This window comes from Meleagris gallopavo, chromosome 14 (assembly GCF_000146605.3).
Source record: "Meleagris gallopavo isolate NT-WF06-2002-E0010 breed Aviagen turkey brand Nicholas breeding stock chromosome 14, Turkey_5.1, whole genome shotgun sequence".
NCBI lineage: Eukaryota > Metazoa > Chordata > Aves > Galliformes > Phasianidae > Meleagris > Meleagris gallopavo.
The window spans coordinates 18,922,417-18,941,964 of NC_015024.2; the positions used below are offsets into that span (position 1 = coordinate 18,922,417).

Genomic DNA, 19,548 nt, shown 5'->3' on the forward strand with positions numbered 1-19,548 from the left:
GCCAGGGGGCGCTGTGTGCCCGCTGCCTCCGGGACGCGCGGGGCCCCGCGGCGCTGCTACTGCCCGAGGGGACCGCCGTGCTGCGTGCTGTAGGGCGCGGGATTCGGGGCGGAGAGGACCTTAAATACATCAGTTGAAGAAGAAACCATTGCAGACACGAGAAAGCATTGCTTCAAGAGGCAATTCCTCGGCCTTCCCCCCTCCCTGCCAAGAACAGTACGTCAACCCCAGCGGAGCCCTGAGAGCCCCACAGATCTCACAAACGGCTGAAGTTCCCCAGCCCTGCTGCTCACCGTGCTGCCAGTGCCGGCTCCCGACTGCCCTGCAGCAGTGCTTTCTCATTCCTAGCATGTCACTTCATTCACTGATGTGACGTGTCCAGCTGTAGTAGGGGAAATAGCACCCTTGTCTGCATGTCTGTGGAGATACGCTTCTCTTCAAGACAACAAACCCATCTCTTCCCTACTGAGAACAAAATCCTTCCCCGTCACAGAGCAGTAATAAAATAGAAGAATTTTCCCCCCAAGCTTACAGAAAAGGCTCAGTGTTAACCTCTCCTGCTCCTTGCTCAGCCACATCCCATTGCGCTCCCCACAGCAGAAGAGCTGTGCAGCTGAAGCACCCCATTTCCACAGAAGTCTTGCAGAAAGGTTGAAATCTTGCAAAGGGTTTGCTTGAAATCCAGCAGCACCCACGAGCCATGGTTATGTCCTCCACATCCGAGGTTGCGGATTTGTTCAAGTCAGCTGAAGCAGAAAGGCCTTTGCAGAGGAGCAGATCAGTTTTCAGTACTCAAACCAATGGTCTTTAATACTAACAAATCTAGGCAATAAAGCTTTGTCTGCAGTGTTAATACACAAAGGGAATACATTGCCCGAGCTGAGGTTTGTATTACTTAGTCATCTCTTTTGCGCCTGATATAATTAGGAAAACAAATGAACACTGCTGGACATCACTGTTCTCTAGTTTAAAAGCCCTTATTTTAAAAGCACTGGGATGGAAGGGATGTGGCTGGCAAACACTCTGTGCTGTAGCACATCCCCCTTTTGGTGCTTGAAGTCACTCAGCATATCTCCCAGATTCTCTTCCTAATTCTAACCTGGCTGTACTGCTGGCATTCACCCCCAGAGAGACACAGCTCAGAATGCAATGGGCACAAACAAGCACAGAGGAGGAAAAGCCACCAATGGGCACCAAGGCAGAAGCAGAGCCATCTCCAAAGTCGCACAGAAAAGCATGGTGGAATAAAGAATTAAGCCCACATCCCCAGTTCTCAGTGTACAACACTAATTGCAGAAGTAGCCTTACATGCTACTTACCATGATGAAAGTATATGGAAGTTATGCCCCAGAGAAGAATTATTATTATAATTAATGTTGGTCCCACTTCGCAGAAGCAAGGCAGGTGCATTACCCTACTGCCCCAGGTAGCAGCAGCTCTGCCACTGCCTGCTCCCATCCACTCCTCAGTCAACCCAGGTGCTTTTGAACTCAGCATGTCTGAAATGCACAGCTCGCAGAGCAGCGTTTAATAATCCCACAAAGCGTTTTGTTTCCACTGAGAACAAAGGTTCCACAGGCACTTGCACTTTCCTCCGAATAAATTCTTTGTGTTAAATTTCTTAAATATCATCTCAACTAATATTTTTAGTAAGTGGAAATTAAACCTGACACACAGATGAGATATTCTGGTTTTAAGTTTCCCCATTGCTAAACCCTCAAAAAAAAAAAAGGGAACATAGCATTTGAATTTGTAAATGACTTGTGTTCAACATATGATTACCTATCATGGGATGTATTTACTCTGAATTATGTGACAGACATTCATCATTAGACCAGCAGCCTCTCTGGATCATGCAGCTGAGACATAAATAAAAGGAAATTTTATCTCGTGACACTGGAGCCAGTGTGTGAGCCTGCGGAAACCGTACAGAAAATAGGAGAATATATCAGTGGAAATGGGCAGCCCTGTAAGGAAGGGGCTCGTTCTGGCCGCACTCCAAGCTGTGGACAAGCCAGCACTGATCCTGACACTGCAGTCACATCGCCAGAGCTCCACGCTTGACCCAGATTACTGCCTGTGCTGGAAGGCAGACAGCATTGCTTTCTCATGGCAGCACGGATCATTTTCCTTGAGCGCTGAGTGGGCCAGCGTGTGCATCCAGCCACGTGATGCAGATGTACTTCAGGCCTCCTGAGTGCAACAGGAGCTCTGTAGCAGCTCAGAGTAGCAACAGCATTTGTCCGAGCAGTCAGACAGGTAGCATCACTGCTGCTGCAGTAATTCCCACCAGTTTGAGATCATATCTGGAGAAGTACAGCTGGAGCACCACCCGTGTTGCTCAGCACCCAGGCAGGATGCAGGCGGCTCAGTGCATGGAGCACTGCTCAGTGTGTGAGTGCTGCAGAGCTGGGATGGGGCCACAGCCCTGTTACACTTGAAATGTTTGGATCCCTCCTCAGACATGCATTTAAGAAGTAATACCCAGGTTACTGCATCTGAAACAACCGAAAAGAGAAGTAAGATTTGGGAGGGAGAGATAAGAGATGATACCCAATATTAAAACTTCTGAGGCATTTGCACAAAAATGACAAGCTTAAATGCTTACGCTCCTATCAGCCTTCAGCCTGAAAGCGTATCTGTTTTTCCAACATTTGTTCCCCCTAATAAAAAGATGCTGCTTTTTCCTGCAGTTCCATTTAGCATTAAAATGAGCACGAGCCAACTGGTATTTACTAAGAGGAAGCTGACTTCCCTGCTCATGTCATGCGTGACGACACAAAAAGCCCACTGACAAACCTGTGCAGTCTTTCTTTGTTCAAGCTCTGAGGGAACTTCCATCCCAGCAGGGTAACCCAAATGGGCAAACGCAGCAAAGCTGAGCAGTAACGTGGCACAAAGACATGCTCTTCCAGTAGACAAGCCAAATGGCAGAAAATGCCAAGACAGAAGGTTTCATGTGCAACCACACATTAAGCACAAAAGGGATTGAGGCAATGCACCATGTAAGGTTTATTCTACTCCTTCAAGCACCATTTTAAAGAATGTTTATGCTTGGCCTTATTTATGGCACTCCAGACACGACAGCACCCCTTGGTATGGGGGAAAAATCTTTAGTAATTCAGGGGGAAAAAAGTTCATGTCTCTTCCAACCTTTCCATCACTGACCTGATGCTCCAGGGGGCTGTTCCTATGGAAGTGCAGCTAACAGCCTCCCCACCTATTTGTACAGGCACACAGATTCCCAGCTGCTTTGCCAAGATGCTGAGCAACTTCTGCCAGATTCTTTCAGCCTGGTATTTGGTTTTGACAGGTTTGGTACAAACATCAACCGGCTGGGATAGGAGGCTGGATGAAATGCCACGTGGCTGTGTGCGGTTTCCCATCCCACATCCATGGATCCATCTAGGCAATGCCCCATATAGAATAGGCCCTATTTGGACCTCTCAAGTTAGAAAACATCCCAAATCTGTCTGTGAAAGCAGGAAGACAAGGTCTGAGTGGAAGAACTACACAAGGAAGATGAAAAAAGTGATTCTCCTTTGCATGTCTGACACTTTTGACAGCTTCCATGAACAAGCGTTATAATAATGCAAGTCTGAGAAGAAATTTATTTGTAACTATCTGCAAATAAGGTCAGCTTCTTTCTTGCATGGTTTTTGACAGGCTGATATTCACACTCAGCTCACATGGAAGCTATGGAATTCCAGCTCATCTATCAGAACCCCATTTCTCAGCAGCCAGCCCAGCCACCTGGGAAGGGGCTTCCCCTCCTTCCATCACCTCCTGGCTTCTGGCACCAGGTTCCCCAGGTGAGGGAGCAGAGCCCGTCTTCTCTGGGCACTCACAGCCACTTGCTGCTCACCAAGGCAGCCACCCCCCCTTTCAGATGCTCATGCAGACACCCGCTGTCACATCAAAGCTTTCAGATACCACCATTTCTCTTGCAATTAACCCATTCATCACAAGCACACTTCGAGGCAGCAATTCCCAAAATTGTGTTGCTGCTCGTGTTACTAACAGAGGAATCTGCTTATGAAAGAAAGAAATAGTTTTAAATAAGTGGCTGTCCCTTGCTGTTACACTTGACCTACCATGACTGCATTGGTCAAAAATGTACATTACTTTCAGATCAAAGCTCTAAAGCTACTAAGCTTGTAAAATACTATCAGCTCTCATATCTTAGATCATCTTGTTGCTTTCCCTGCCTAGTGCTGTCAGACATAAACCATGCTATATTTGGTCTGTAGTGTTCATAAATTATTGTTCTATGCCACCCTCTTCCAAACAATGCGTGTGTTCTGTATGGCAGAGACATAAAAGAAGTCTCTAGGGCAGCAAGAGACCATTTTGATGTCTCTGAATATTATGGATGGGCCCCAGTGGGAGGCTTATTGCAGATAAGAGAAATAAGATGCCAGCCCAGCAATGGCCCCCCTGAGATGGCCAGGTCTCAGCTGCTGCAGAAGGTAATGATGACAATGACAATATTGATGCTGCAGCTACAGTCTGCAGGCTCGTACAACGTAACGACATGCAACAGGGCAAAGTAGTGAGCTACACAAGCCTCTTATTCTTCAAGTGAAGTATGCAAAATGAGTTGAGTTGCTCATCACCCACTTCACAAAAACTTTACCAAAGACTTTGCTAAGTGCCTTTTGCTTCTGCTTCATTTAAAAGAACACAGTTTTTTTTTCCTAGGTTAGTAGATCTCCTCAATAATATGGCATCCCAAGCCTGCAGCTTTAAGGAATTACAGTCAACTCTATAGCCTAAGGAAGAGGCAGATATAGTCAGCCGAAAACCAGAAAAATGCCCAGAGTATTTTGAAATTAATTGCATGCTGCTCGTTTTGGTTTGTGTTTTTTTTTATTATTATTCACAGGGACGTTTAATAAGGTAGCTTCAGATTGTGCTTTATGCCAAAGAAAAACTGCAGCATTTCTGTGAACTTCTTCCTTCCCAATCAAAAAGCATCTCACCATTTGGGAAATAACCAGATTCCCATTCTCATTAAAAAAAGTAAAGGGAGTTGGATTTCAGCTCAGCCTCACTAACAGAAATGGAGTTACACCACCTGGGAACATGAACTACTAATCATAACTCAACTTCTACATTTATTTTCTATAAATTCTGTTGAAGTTCTGTGGCAGAAATCCCAGTTTTCTGGCAGCCATTGAGTATTCCAGTTGTACCTTTGCATACCAGTGAGAGAGCAAAGTTTGGAGGAACTTGGAGGATGCACTGCAGCCTCATCACAGCGCAGGTGATGCACAGATAACCACAGTGGCTTCAGGAGAAAGCCAAGTGAGGAACAGCCTAATGAATCTTGAAATCCCATACTGAGTTAATGAGCTCCCTTGCCCTTGACCTTACAGAAATGGGACTCCCAACTTGAAGCTTTTTCAAGGAGCCCAACACCAAGACAAGGAACCCAGAATGCTAAAAATTGAAGTTGAGTTGAAAGTGTCTTCCACAGCATTCCCCCACAACCCACCCAATTCCCACGCCAAATCAAAACCCTGCATCACACTGCCACTCTGGGCATCCCAGCAAAGAACAAGGTCTGATTTCTGCTTAGAACACCCATATTGTTAAAGAACACAGACACTTGCTTTGCCTGCTGCTCACAAGGCCATGCTTTCAGCACCAGGGCATCCCAGCACCAGCGCTACTAGCGCAGCTGCAATGCTGGGTGCAGAGTGATCTCAATCCCCTGAAATTCAGAGCCCAACTCCCCAGTGACATGGATGCCAGAACAGGAAAAAAGGGAACGGTACAAACTCTTGTCCTGCTGGCTACAAGGAATCAGCCTGCTTCAGACTCTGAGCAAAACAGTTTCTCCAACTCAAGGACACACGTGGAGACCACAGCCACAGGGCTCAAAGCTTCTGATGCACCCAGCCTTGGTACAGGTGGAGACAGGTAAACAGGAGGCACTGAACTGATAAGCTTCAATGTGATCAACGTTGGAAGTTTCAAAGCCAGAAGGCAGCTCTGGGGCAGGTTCAGTGCCGCTGCTGCATTTTCATCTGGAGATTTAGTCTGGCCTTGCTCCTGACTCATGGTCAGCACATTTAAAATTCAATTAGAAGCAGAGATAAAACTGTAGGATAAGTGCAGGCATCCTCACAGCTGCAGTCTTCTGCTTGCATTTTCCCAGCTAACACTCAGGCACAGTGCAGTTAGACTACTCAAATGGGTTTTAAATCTTGCCAGCCTTTGAAGGCTTCAGGTCAAACAGAACAATTGCAGTAGGCTCATCGTTTTGATGGTTTATAATTATCTGGTGGTGTTTCTCCTACAGATAATTTTATGAAATTCTCTTTTACAATTCAACTAATTACCACAACTCCCTTCATCCATTAACATCAGTCATACTTTGCTCAGCCCTGTGAGGGTGTCCTTACAGACAGGGAAATGCAGAAGAAATCAGAACTGTCCTCACATCTCCTTAATGCATCCCAAGATCTCTCAGGCTCCTGTTACTTTCATCACTGCATTCCTTGCTGCTTTGGTTCCAGGCCAAGAGAGCAATTAAGCACACGCTTCTACTTAAGACTGTCTGAATAACCCGACTGAAATTAAACAAAACAACTTATCTAATCAGTACAAAAGCGGAGTTTTATCGTGTGTGCAGCTACATTTCATCTCAGTGCAGAGAAAGTGAACTTCATTTTCCTAGATCAAATTGTTGCCAGTTTTGAAGGAGCCCTATATCCAAACCTGAGAATGAAGAGCAAAGGAAGATTTCTTCCGATTCCTATGGCAGCAAGTTTTACTTCTTTTAAACCCGAAGAGTCATACTTTTCCCATGGAAGACTTTCAACATACAGATAGTGCTTAAGGCCAAGCACTAATGCAAATGGGGCTCTTCATGTCAGTACAACGTGACGTGGCAATCCACTAAATGAAGCAACTATATTAGGAAGACGCCTAATTTTATTAGTAGTTTTGTGGCAGACATGATGATCTGAGGCTGAAAGATTTATACAGATGGTATATTTTATTAGACCATCCACTGGGACTGGGAACAAAACAGACAAGCTCTCAAACATACAGGCCATGAAGACATTTGTCCCCACCACAGCAGTCTGTGAAGATATATTACTATTTACAATAGACCTTGCTTCTGTCGTTTTAGTCATTGCTTACCAAACAGCTTTCTTTGAATGACTCATGCTATTTCCTTTCGCTGTTGGTCAGAGGAGCAGTCACACATCCCAGCTGTCCAGCAGCCCAGGACAGAGGAGCACACAGGGCACTGAAATCCAGTGCTCACGCAGGCACTGCTGCCTCCAGCTGCATCAACACAAGCCAGGTGCTTTGCACAAGGCTGCTCTCCCTCCTGCAGCTCCACACAGCTCAGTCTCTGCCATCGGGGAAACAGACAAATATCCCATCGATTTTGAGAGAGCTACACCTGAGCTCCTGACTGCAATTCCTGAATTCCTTGTTTGTTCCTTCCCATGGGTGTACTGCCACGATACTTCCCCTTAGGACACAGTGCAACCAGCTCCCCTCTGATGAGCTGACACATATGTTGCTCACACGTCAAAGGTTCGCTTAAACATACCCTGTGACCTTGGTATAGATTTGATCTGTCATGCTGCACTCAGTTTAGCTCCAGCCTCGCCTTTTTGCAGTCCTGTCCTAAAAAGTCAACTAGATATCTTTTCATTCACTTGCAACATATTGAGTGACCTTGGCAATGGTCTAATCTATCTTGGCAGATTCAAGATAGAGAAAACAAGCAATAGAGACAGACCTGCTGCTTTCTGCTATTGATCAGCGCCTTGAGTGAAAGCTCATTACGAGCAGAAGGGACGTGTCAGGTACAAGTTCTCTTACAGAGCAGGAGGCAGTGAGATGAACAAACTCTTAAGCAAAAAAAAGGGCTCTTGAGCATAGCTTGCAGCACGAAGAAATATGGCCAAGGGGAGGAGGAAAAGGGCAAGGTGAGACAGAAGGAGCAGACAGCACTCCATGCCCAGTGATCCGGTGCAATACTAACTCCCAATTAAGTGAGCTTTGCTAAAAAATACAAAGCACTTCCTGTCAAATAAATGAGGTTTTACTGTCAAATTTTAAAAACAAAAAAGGCCAAATTCTTACGAAAATACAGGGAGTATTCATTTTGCCACACAAACTCACCTAGGATATCTAAGAACACAAAATTAGTCAAAAGAACTACAATTTTCTACAGGCACTGGGAAGTGCAGAAATGTATTGATACAAATATTTGAATAGCAGTGTTGGGACAGGTTTAAAAAAAGCACATCCACAGTGACCCAGTGCAATTTTCTGTCCTCCTGTTGCCTTCCTGCCCAGGCTGAACAGAGACCATGCGCTTATCTCTGTATTTTATGGGGTAAGGGAGGAATACAAGTGCCTTGGATTCATCTGAGACAGAATTGTTTTTCTCCAGAGCAGCTATGCAGTGCTGTGCTTTGGTTTTAGGAGCAAAACAGTGTTAATAACACACCAATGTTTCTAGTTGTTGCTGGGCAGTGCCGCATGCAGCCAAGGACGCTCACTTTTTTGTACTGCCCACCAATGGGGGCACAACGATAAAAAGGAGAACAAGATACCTTATGCAAGAAATCTGGCTTCTTTAACATTTGAGTTTTAAAAAATCTAGCCCTACATCATCTTACTGCATCTACTGCATTGTTCAGTCTTCCTCCTGCCAATCATGTCAAAAAAGGCAAAACACCTCTTGATAAAAGTTAGGCTGAGCAAGACAAAAGAGGAAAATCATGTAGCAGGACTCTAGGGACAAACAGCTAGCAAGCAAGCAGTCATGTACTGTGTGCAGCTGATCCGCCCAGTAAATGCCAGCTCCACTAAAGGTCACCACTGCATTGATTGCTCAGCACTTCAGTGGAGGTGATTCTGGGCAGCGATTCTTTCCATGACAGATCAGTCATCCAATTCAACATACTGATGAAGTGAGGGGAGAAAAAAGTTTCTTACGAGTTGCAGCAAATCCTTCTTGACCAGCAAGTTGCCCTACAGACTGTTCTGAGAAAACCAGCAGGAGAATCTAGGAAAACATTTCCAACTGCTCATCAATTCAGAATTCTATAGAATAACACTGTCTTAAGCCAAAATAACCTGTCTTATCAGAATTCAATGACTCCTCAGCAAAATAAATCTCACTCGAGCACATGGAAGCAAGAGGCACTTCCTCACTGGAGAAGCAGCACTGGGGTGGCTGTTTTAGCAAGCCAGCTGTACATTGCTGCGTTCACTGTTTCCTACCATTGAAGCAAAGCAGACATCACTGAATTAACAACTTAATTTTCTTCTGTTGTTACCATTCTTTGGTCATTTCGTTCAAATAAACTGGAAACTCTAAGCTTCATCAAAAAGTAGCTGTAAAAAGTGAACAGTTCCCTATGATAAGCACTGGAGCATCTGAATACTTCTCCCGACTCCTTCCTCAGCATTTCCTGGTTGATATTTCAGCATATGCTCTCGCAGATGAGAAAACACGGCAGGCTCTGTATTCCCTTCAGCACCAAGAGGTGCAGCCCCAGAGCCGACCAAGCCCAGGAAGGGAGAGATCCTTCTGCAGAAGCGCTGCCAGCACTCTTCCAAATAGGTTAGTGCAACTGGATGCAGATCTTGATTAAATGTTGCAGAAAAAGCAAGGTCACTTAGAATGAAGTGAAAATGGAGCAATGCTTTTCTAGCAGCATAATGACTAAAATCCAGGCAAATACAAAAATGCTTAATGGTGCTTTAGGAAGAAGTTATATACTCATTATAAAGTTTTCATTATAGCTTTTGAGGCTCTACTTCATTGTTTTTCAAGTCTTCTCAAGCCTACTGCTCATGTGAAGATGCTTCCATGAGAAGCAATTCTGAACCTATCCCACATTAAAAGCTGCACAAAGCATACAGTGAAAAGAAAGCTAGAAAGCTTTCCAAGTGTTTGGTTTAGCCCTGAAACCATTTAATTGATAGCTGCTTTTAGCATCAGTCAAATAAAGACTTGGCTTTCAGAGAACTCCCTGACAGAGCTACCAGTGAAAGGACGAGCAGCCAGAGGCCATCCACCACCTCGTGTTACTGACAGCCCTCCCACCATGGCTGGGAGCACAGAACCCAGGGCCAGTTCTCAGCTCAGCTCATTGCCCAGATAAACCGAGCTCCATCTTGTCTAGGATGTCCAGATCATTACTGCAGAATAACCTTAATTCTCTTAATAAAGTAGGAATTCATGATCTTGTGAATTAAACACAATGGTCAAGTTGCTTAAGGAGCTTCCATAATGAAGAAATACAAGCATTTTGCTCTAATAATAGATGGCATGAATATATGGAATCCCGGAATACTTTCAGTAGAATGAATCTTTAACAATTCTTTAAAGAAACTTAAATTCTAAGAAGGAGGAAGGATTGTTACACAGAAATATAAATCAGGTTGCAACTAAGAAATAATTTTCTTCTGAAGTGACATTTGTCAACTAAATGAATAAGTACTTTGACATTTGTAGAAAATGAAGCCGAGGCAGCTATATACTGCTGCTTACCGTTATTTTTCCTTTATATAAAGAGAATCACAACTTGAGCATAAAAATTGCTCTCATTAGGCAGAGAATGTCAGGTCTCATTGCTAAATTTACTGTAGCAACTCGGCATGAAAACAAGTATTGCCCTTTTGGCTTTCAGCACTTCAGCATCCTCTGTTAAAGTGCCCATTCAACATCTATGAAAACATTAGAATTATGTCACTACTCAGGCCAACAGAGAGGTACTTCATCTGAGTCACTGCTCAGTGCTGAATTCCTTGTAGTGCCAACACATCACCAAGATACAGGGCCAGCCTTCTAACCAGCCCCAACAGCCTCACCACGAGTGGTAACTTGGCAGCCTGTTTGGGTCAGGGCACACCTGTGCAGCTGACAGGGAAACAACTGGAGCAGCTTCAGTCCTGCAGGGCAGGCTGCCCAAGCCTGGGGCAGGCAGGGCCACGAGCTCAGTGAGAGCAGCCATTGCCCAGCAGCCCTGCTCCAGGTGAGGCATCGGCACCAAAGGGGAACCTGCTTACAACATTCCCAAACATCTTGGACTAGCAATTGTAAACGTTACCTTTTAACAAGTACACTGCCAATAACAACTCACGTCCACACAGGTACTAACAGAGCATCGCAAGCCATTGCATCTCCTGAAGCACGAGCAGCATGATCTCCGGGCTTCTGAACAACACAGCATGCAGCACAGACACCTCCGGGGGTCCCCTGGACAGAAACAAAGCCCCAGCTACTGGGGATGCAGTAATGCAGAAGAGAGCCACAGAGCAGAGCCACAGAGCAGCGCCAGCAGCACTGCCCACACTGCAGAGCCCACGGCCAAGGCAGGCACTGCCCCAGGAGGGACGCAGGGTCTGACTGGGACAACTCCCACAGCTTTGGCTGGGGGAGAACAAAAGCTTAAGCAGGTTTAAAACCAGCGAAGACCAGATAACAGACAGCAACATTATGCACCAAAAGAGAGACTGATAGAAAGAAGGCATGCTTGATCACTAAGTATTCCAAAACAACATTAAAGGAAACATTGAATTCCTCATGTAACTGCACAAATTTCATTTCTGGAGGATAAAGTGAAATGACTCTTCAACACCATCTACAGAATCTCCAATGTTTGCCTAAATGTTTAAACAACTTAGGAGCTCACACACAAACTAATGCCCATTTAGAGATAAAAAAATCAAAGCAATCTATTTTCCAGATGCTCTACTGGATTGCTCGAGCTGCAGTGGGCACACGTACAAGAAACCACAATAAAAAAGACAAAATGTTCATGCAATACAGCATGAACATAGCAAAACAGCCATTAATATTGTTCTTCCAAAGAAAAATGGCTTACTAAATAGCCAAAAAGGACATCTGACGTGCATCTCTCCCTGTTTTCAAGAAATATGATCATACATAAAACTGATAGGATTACTTGCTAAATCTAATAAGTTTCTTTTTCTTTGATGGTTGTTTGCTCCTTAATGTGCATTAAATATGTAATAAAAATATAATGAAACACATACATTTATTCTATGTGGCAGCTACTGCATATTCCATAAAAAAGTAATCTTATGATGTTTAATTTTACAGTGTTTCTTAAGCCTACTTCTCCTTATTCTCTATATGCACAGTTTCTGCAAAGGAATTTAATACTTCACATAACACTTTACTTCACCCACACTAATGCCAAACTTTCCCCTCGCAGTCATTGTCTCTTCTCTAAGCCTAGAAGAGGAAAAGTAAATGGATTTAAGGTTCTCAGTGAGTTTGATTAAAATGTAAAGTCCAAATATATACATTGTTTTTTCATGATGCTGTAGGATCATTGTGGGATTTTCCTGTCCAGGCATTTGTCTTCCATAGCATTTTAATATCCTTGAGAACCCTGAGCTGAGCTTAACTCATTGTCACCAGCCATATCAGTGCATCTGTTTTGCATTAAGAAAATGCAAATTTGAGCAGAGATGAACTTAAAGACCACTTTTCCAAAGCCATCTGTCAGGGGAAGCAACAGCAAATAAAGCTTTTGACAGGAGATCCTGTGCAATTCTTGAGGAAAAGCTACTCCAGAAGAACCTCTGGGGACGGTTTTCCTCATTTCTTCTTGCAGCTGAATTTACCCCCAGAAATCATGCCTGTAGTCAAGTCAATCTATCCACAGTTTTACAAATGGTCTTACATTACACGAATGTTTATTTTACATGCCTCACCATTCATTTAAAGCCAGACAATCTTGATGAATCATGAAGGATTTTGTAAGCAATTCAAATAAGACCCCACAGACAGGGCTGCTTCCTGCCTCTGGAGCAAAGCCCACCCCTACCATGCATCCCTTTGAGGCTGGCAGGTCCTGATCCCAGGCCAGGACAGCAAGTTCCCAACCACAGGCTCACAGTATTTTGTAATACTTCAACTCGGCAGAGGTAGAACTAAGCATGATTTGAGATAAGAACCCATGATAGAACATTTTTCAGATGTCCCTTCCCAGTGATACCAGCCGAACTGCAACTCAGCAGCAGGATCAAGTCCTAGCAGACTTCAGTGATGGCTATTCGGTGTCAAGGAAGTACTTGTGCAGGAGATGGAGTAGGAAAGTCTCTGAAACAACAGAAGATCCAGCGTGAAAAGCAGCTGAACACATGCAGTCTGTCACCAGGAGCTGCACGAGCCCAGAGTTGGGAACAGCAGTGTTTTCTATGTTAGAGGTGTGAACAGCCTTAACATCAGTGCAACCTTCAGATAAGGCTTGGTTTAAACATCTGTAGGTTAATCCTTTCAGTCCTCAGATGTGTACATGGGAGAGGAGCTAATAAGAGGGAGAAACACCACAAAACACCCTTTGGAACTGCAAAGAGCACATGCAGAAAAAGCAGGTGCGCTCAGGTTGGGATTCATGTTTCCCACTAAAGCTGCCCACTTTCAGGGCTGCTGGACTAAATTTGCCCTCGATTCAACCAGAGTGCCAGCAAGCACTAACAGGGCCAGGGGGTGTTCCTGAAGTTGTGCTGTGCCTCCTCCCCCAAAGCTCTGCACAGCACCTCACCTGTTCAGCTGCAGTTCCCAAGCCCATCAGTTACAGCCATGCTGTTCTTCCACTGGAGCTGCATACAGCACACTTCAACCATATTAAAGCCCATTATATTCTCTGTTGCCATAAAAATGCCACTTTGCAATACACTAAGGCTGCGTGCTTTACTGTTTACAGCAGATGGTGAAACTAAATGTGCTTTAAAATGGTTTAAATTGGAAAAAAAAAATCTTTCCGTCCCTGGCCACCACACAATTCATTTTCTCAGGTTAGGGTGCAGCCAAGCAGCAGCAATGAAATGCCACCTCTGCTGAGAGGCACGAGCTTTCCTTGAAGGGCTGCCCATTGTTCCACAAAACCCAACTCCCTTAGATGTCAAGGATGCATTTACACTAGTTTAAGTGTTAATTATGTAGGATGGCTATGTTTTTTCTCATTTCAAGAACAAGAGCCAAGCCTCTGGCTCAGATGGGTGCTTGGGTCCAGTCAGCAGCCTACTGACACACCTGTAGCAATTACAGGGTAAATCTCACTGTACTGCCTCTGCCATGCATTTTTCCTTCCATCTTTACCCTTAAAAATGAAATGAAAAAGCCATTTGCTCATCTGAGCAATATCAACACACCGCATTTGCTCAGACAACAAGGATCAATAGCATACAAAACCCAAGAGACCTGCCAGGACATGGAAAAATATAATAAAGATCAAGGTAACAGCAGGTTTTAATTATGTGTGAGGAGAAAGTATGTTCTGTAAGGTCTTTGCAATTTGAGACTATAATCAAAATGTCATCAGTCTGCTTCTTGTGTTTTCAATCTCTTAGGAAAATGACTAAAACTGGTATAACATTTTCAGATTAATTTTGATGCTTCTATCAGAAAGCCTGACATTTGGCTAATGTCAGACATCACCTACACTGTCATTTGATTTCTTTCTTCCCCCTTGGGTGTCACTTCACTAATGACCTAGAGGCGATAATGAAATGCAACTAACAGATTAGGGACAAAACTTGGAAAACAAAACAGTATATGCTGTGACATTAACACACCACTGATCAAGATGCTGAGAACTGCAGGACATACAATACTAAAAACTAAGTAAAAATATTCTCTTCATTTGTTCATTTAGGTGATATTAGCCTGCTTACCACCTGTGATGCACCACTGCTCTTCGGTCACAGCACAAGTCAGAACACTGCCTATACCTTTCTGTTTTTCTTTGTAAATTCAAGCTTACAGATTTTCAGCTTGATCCATCAGCTCAGCTCACTGCTGTAATCCCTTCTCCCTATCCTCAGGGACACTGTTACACATCTTTCCCTGCAGCCCATATCCAAGACTTGCTACCAGTCCTCCAGACAAGCTGTTGCTAACAGTGCTTTGACTAGTAACACTCCTGAGGACTGTTCTGCTATCCTAAGCATCCCCTAATTTCAAGTGCAGCCCAAATAAGCCTCAGAGGAAACCCAGTAATTAACCACAGCAGAAGAAAGGAGGCATACAGTTTAGGTGGAAACAAATTATGAAACATCCAGGTTGTTTTGGCTTTTGTTGATATTATTACTCTACATGATGAAGCGGTTTGAAAAAGGTGTGCCCAAAGGATGAAATGCACACCTGTGAGAAACAATGTCTGCCAGGGGCAGGGACTTTGAAGAGGTGGTTGACCAAGCATTGCCCACGAAGTCCCTAAAATGCAGCCTTAATTGAGCACACATTTCTTAGAGCAAGCCTTCCAGAAGGTGGTAGGATTTGATTCTGTCTTTGCTACTGGATAACAAGAACTCACTTCTTTCTAAATCCTAAATTGGGCTGATATGACTTAAAGTACACATACTGCTATTACCAGAAGTCAGAACCTGTTGTGCACAACTCTGAGGAAAGATGCAATGAATGACATCATTACATTCCCCATGATGCCATCGATGTGCAGAGCTCACATCCAGCCCTGTCACTTATACCAACAAGACAGAAACTACAGCTGAAATGACCTTCATTAAGCCACACTCCAAAGCTCTGGAACCAACTCAAAAATTGAAATGTTACAGTGTTCTATTACTGCAACAGCTGTTACTGAAATAATTGCAAAATGGTGAAGTGACTTATCTTCTTGCAGATGGGTTCCCATTTCTCTGTATCTTAGATAATAAATACTGACTAAAGGAAGCACATCAGAATATACAAGACCAAACACATCATGGAGAGACAAACCAGACTTTGCCACCCCTCAACTTAATTATCCGCCCTTGAAGACTATATTCTGCTTTTAATTCAGTCCTCCTATAGAAGGTATCTATTTTAAAGGATAGAGAACTACAGCAACTAAAAGCTGTTAAAGTGCAGTGCATGCATCACTCTTACCACATTACAACTTCCCTAGCAAGGAAAAAAGGAAAAGCTTTCCGAAGAGCACACCAGAAATACTTGAACAAATAACTGAAGGCCAAGAGAAAGCAGAGGGCTGTGGAAGTACCAGGAGACATCACTCACCAACCTCTGCAAAACACACCTTTTGCAATGAACTGTATCAGCTGAACTAGGTCTTTGGGGGGAGATTAATTTGCCTCATACAGGTATAAGTCAGTAATGTAAATGTGGCAAGAAAAGCAGCCACCAGACCAAGCAGCAGGACTTAAAGCAAACAAATCAGCAAAACAAGCCTCATGATTTCCAAGGCCAACTTTCAGTCTGCTTCTCCAGGATTCTTTCGGCCCAGTTAGGCTCCATCAGTCAGTTCCACCCACAAAAGGAGTAGGAATGAACACCACAACACAGGATTTGGTCATCACTACAGCTGCAGGTACAGTTGCCTTGAACCCAAGAAAAGGAGCGATCAGAGTCTGGTAACAAAGAAGGAATTACTTACCACTTCCAGAAGATCAAGGCTCACTGAACACTCCAAGAGCGGTGCCTTCTAAGTAGAGAACCTTCCCCCACCATGGCCAGCCCTTAAATGGGGTGAGGGGTGGGGGGAGCCAGGGCCCATCTGTTCCAATCACTGCGTGCACCTGTGCTCACCAGGTGCTCAATGGCTGCTTCAGGCTGTGACCTGATGGTTCATGTACAAATACTATTGCTGAACACCACAGCTTGGATAAAGAGCATGTTTGCCAGAACTACTGTGCTTCCATGCCACCTTCTAAGCAGGATAGCACAGCCCTGCAGGCAGGGCCAGGCTGCAGGCTCACCCAGGCCACGGCCCTGCAGAGCCTGGGCTGCAGGAGGCTCGCAGAAATGGGCGCAGCACGAGGCTGTGCTGCCCACAGTGACACCCAAACACCTCCCTGCTGCTTTGGAATGGAGAAAGAACCTGCATGACTGACCCACACAGGCCTCAGCCACAGGCAGGCAGCCTCAGCTGCTGGGTGCTCGCGGCGTGCCTGTGGTGAGCAGGGAATTGTTGTAATTGTTCGGCTGTGAGTGATGTGTGAGCACCTGTCAAAAGGGCAGGTAGGATCAGGGTAAGGCACAAAATTAATTTATTTTCCAGCGTGTGGCATTGCCTGGGCTGCGGTCAGTTTGTCAGGGTTGCAGACGTCTGGAAGTGCATCACTTAAAATAGCAGATATAAAATCCTGCCTCGACACGGGGCTGGATGTTGAAGAAAGCAGTTCAGACAGGCATAGGCATCTGGAATGTGTTTAACTTTCAGGGAAATGACCCCTTCCATGACAGCTGTGTTTTGCTCCATAATGCAATCTCTCGCATTTAAGCTGTTTTCCTAAGACACAGCTAGTTTTTCTCTTTATTAAATATAGAACGAGACCTCATACTGTTACACAATCTCATTTTACCTTCAAAGACTTCATAAAGGTACTTTTGATTCTTTAGAAACACGAGGCACTGGCAGTCAAAACAAAAAGCCAGTTTCACAGGGCTGCCTGGCACACCTGAGGCTGTCAGCAGAGGAGCACTGTGCTGCTCTGAGCCATCTCATCTGAGCAGCATTTGGCAAGCTGGGGTCAGCGTGGCTCAGCCAGCTCACTGAAGTCAGTGCTGTGAGCCCAACACTGAAAGAACACGAAATGAGCCACTGTTGTAAATATTGAATGCTTTTAAAAACGATGCTGCAAGAAATCTGATGTGCTAATGAATAATGCTTAATCTCTTTGCTCTTGCTCTGCAAAGAGTAATTTGAAGCTAAACTATCCAAGAATGCAGTTAGTAAGCAGGTTTATATGTTTTAATCTTCTAATGTGCCAGCAGTCATGGCACGACAGCTCTTTCTCATTGTGTAAGCCACAGCAATTTATGACTGCGTGGGAACTTGAGGCCATTTTAGATCATCAGTCCTTTGCAGGTGCTTGTTTCCAGCTGAAGGTCTGTGCCTCAGACACTACCGATGTAAGTGGAAGTATCAAAGCAGTGTTGTTGTAATCTGGCAAGTCAGAAATAAAATCTCCAATGTGCTGTAGCCAGTGCTTCCCTAGCAGGTTGGGAAGTTTCTACTGCGTGCTTCCATGTATGGGACAATTCGTCATCATGGAGGCTCAATAAGCCTAATGTAAACACAGGCCTTCGTATATATGTATATGCCAGCTGTATCAGTAAACCTCAAAAAGCTAAACTCTAGTGTGCAAATGAGCTATTCTGCTGATACAAGTTATCTCCAACGTGAGATAAGCCTGGCTAGTGATCTAACTTTGAGCAAGCTAGTACGTTCATGGTACTGAATTTGAAAGGATCTGTGGCTGTATGAAAATAATGTCTAAAAGTCTGTGCGCCCTATAGTGTCAGCGCATAATGCAGATACCAACTGCCCCAGGTTTTCCTTTAGCTGTGTATCTATGTTACATTTCATGCATGTATTTTTGAATGTTAATGAACTGAAAGGGAGTGAATGGATGTAGCAAACCTAGGAGAGCCTCGTCAGAGTATTTCAGGAGGTAAGCCTGGGTTTTCCACAGGAGGAAGATAGAGAATGGGGAATTCAGAGTTCAAACACCTTCTTTTAAAAGACAACATTCCTTTCCACGTTCCCTGTAGGGCTCACTCATAGCACGCTTTGTGCTAATTAAAATAAAATTTCAGTTGATAAATCCAGGGACTTTATTTTTGCTAAATACAAAGTCTGACTCTTTGAATAATCAAGTTTCATACTTAGTACATATGCATACTATAAGCAAAGGAGAGAAGTGTCTCCAAAATATGTTGGTCTCTGTACACAGGGGAGTCAGAGAAGGAGAAAAATGTTACAAAGAAGAAACTGAAAGATTTTAAGTATTCCACTGAATGACAAGTGCCCAGGCGTCTTTCAGATACAGACAGGAACACCAGGCAAGCAGCTCTGGATTGAAAATAATACAGAGATGTGTAATTTCTGCTGTCGTTGGGCACCTGTATGGCACAGAAACCTGCAAAAGGACAGCCGTGGCAATAGGCGTGAGAAGAGCAACAAGAGAGAAAGCAGTGTTTCTCAGCCCTGAATGACTCACTGGGGGTTCAACAGAATATCTTCAAGATTTCTTCTGTTTCCTACTGGATATGCTGCTGTGTGATACATTTGGTGTATGTGGAATGCTAGCCAAGCTGCCGCGCATCTTGAGCTCAGCATGGTACTCATCATCAGCCTAAGAAAACCAAAGTGGCTCCATAATTTAGAAACTCTTCCAGATCATGGGTCTTCCTTTCTTCTTTTGTGAAACCAGAAGATGCACTGAGAAATCTAAAGACCAGGAACACTTAGTTTGTAGGAAAGACATGAAAGTATTTGTAGAAGAGTAGAAAGGTCATGCTCCTTGGGAAAGAAGCATTCACTCTTTATTTCGTGCATAGTATAATCCTTGGAAGCAGCGTTGTCAGTGTGACTCAGGCCTTACCCAGAGGAGCTGCTCTAGTGCTGCAGTGTCTTCTAGGGGCTCCTCCAACACCATCTAGTCGCTGTTTTGCATAGGCTGCCTTGGAGAAGATGACTGATAATGCTCTGTGAGTATCGATGTGGAGCAGACTGAAAACAAAGACCTGCAGGTGAAGCGTAATGTATTTTATCACCTGCT

The 19,548-nt window shown here is 44.3% G+C and overlaps 1 long non-coding RNA gene across 1 annotated transcript; it reads right to left on the reverse strand.

The window, feature by feature from the left end:
* Positions 1-1,332: 1,332 nt before the first annotated feature.
* On the reverse strand, positions 1,333-17,062 carry LOC109369987. The gene is made up of 2 exons (XR_002119727.2): positions 16,419-17,062; positions 1,333-2,498 (listed from the first exon to the last, which is right to left on the reverse strand). It is a non-coding gene; the product is annotated as an uncharacterized LOC109369987 (long non-coding RNA).
* Positions 17,063-19,548: the final 2,486 nt, after the last annotated feature.